This window comes from Pinus tabuliformis, chromosome 5_2 (assembly GCF_031772625.1).
Source record: "Pinus tabuliformis cultivar Carrire ecotype Pingquan chromosome 5_2, CPIR1, whole genome shotgun sequence".
NCBI classification, from domain to species: Eukaryota; Viridiplantae; Streptophyta; class Pinopsida; order Pinales; family Pinaceae; genus Pinus; species Pinus tabuliformis.
Window position 1 is genome coordinate 332,830,412 of NC_142306.1, and position 1,693 is coordinate 332,832,104.

Genomic DNA, 1,693 nt, shown 5'->3' on the forward strand with positions numbered 1-1,693 from the left:
TCAGCTGTGTTTTAGGTCGTTAGGTGTCTTGGTATTGGCACGTGTTGCAGTTGTTGCTGAGAAGGAGACAAAGGGTTCAGTTTACGATCTGAATGCATTTAATGGAAAGTTGCTTGCTGGTATCAATCAAAAGACTCAGGATACCTTTGATGAACTGGGTTCTTCAGGCTTTTATCTGTCGGTTTGTGGGCGCCCGGAGATGACAGTTTCGAAAGGAACCCCAATTTTTCACTGCTACATTTGGCGTGCAAGTTATCAAGCCAGGCATTCTGTTGGACAGTTTCTTTGACTGCATCACGGAGATTGCTGCAGCGCTGGCTCTTACACGGATGGGTGAGGCTGGCTACAGAGTTGACACTACAGCCAGGCTTGCCCAATGGAGAATAGAAAATTTGGCTTCTTATACTTCCTACAGGAAGTCTGATCCTTTCAAGATAGGGATGTGGAATTGGCACATTTCAATAGAAAAAAGTAAATTATCATATGTACGATGTTTTCCAGAACCTTCAAAGCTGTTGAAGGAGCAACCTCCAATAGCATCATTTACGGTTCAAATTCAGACCTTGGGAGGAAATCATCAGATTTTAACACATCCAGAAGTAATTGACAAGGTGGTCAAAAGCAGCGAGGATTTTGTTTGGCAAGTGGAATTGCCATTCCATGGAAAAATGATCATTGATGTGGAGTTTCTGGATTTGAAAGTTGCATGTCCAAATGGTGGTGGGCTGCGATCAATTTGGTCTGATGAAGGTTTAATTCAGAGCCAACAAGAACAAGGTGCCTTGAAGTGTCTAGACCGCATGTTAGGTGATGGATTACATGCAGATGTGACTATAAATGCTTCCGATGGGAGCATTGGTGCTCACCGTGCTATTCTAGCTGCTAGATCACCTGTCTTTGAAAGTATGTTTGCTCATGACTTGAAGGAAAAGGAATCATCGACAATTAATATCGATGACATATCCATTGATGCATGCAAGGCTGTTTTGAGCTATATATATATGGATGTCTTACTCCTAATGAGTTTTACACACACAGGTTGGCTCTGCTTCGAGCAGCAGATAAATATGACATCGGTGATTTGAAGGATGCATGTGAAGAAAACCTGCTCAGCGATATCAACTGTAAAAATGTCCTTGACAGGCTCCAAGATGCATCATTGTATCGGTTGCCAAAGTCTTTTAGAAGTCTGGATGTTTGAAAAAGTATTTCGAATGTTTCCAAGCAAATATTTTATGCTCAGAAAATTGCAAATGCATGGATTGTAAGAACTATGAAGGCAGTGAAGAGCGAAGGGCCCTATTCCATGGTGAGGCTACTAAAACTTGTGCAGAGGAGAAATGTTTGCAAGATGAGGATGCAGACAAACAAACACAGGAAGGGAATGATTTGGGGGAATACAAAAACTCAAACAGACTGGAAAGCTGGGCTATTCACCCTCTCCGACAGGGAAACCATTGCAAGTTACAAAGGGAACTCCACATTCATCTGCTGAAGTTAGTCCACTTTCCTGGCATCTTGGTTCTTGTTACCTCTTTGAAGAAGTGTTTTCTTCACCTGCCATTTGTTTCATGTATATTTAGGTAGGGGTTACAGGGTTCTTTTTCAGGACATGGATCTTCTTCGGTTTATACCCAATGAAGCTTGTGGTGGTGATAGTTTGGCTATCCTAGAATTATCTGCATGCATTAAC

At 42.0% G+C, this 1,693-nt stretch overlaps 1 pseudogene; it reads left to right on the forward strand.

Annotated features, from left to right (window-relative positions):
* The first annotated feature begins 216 nt into the window (after positions 1–216).
* LOC149158845 (BTB/POZ domain-containing protein At1g55760 pseudogene) lies at positions 217–1,201 on the forward strand (annotated as a pseudogene).
* Positions 1,202–1,693: the final 492 nt, after the last annotated feature.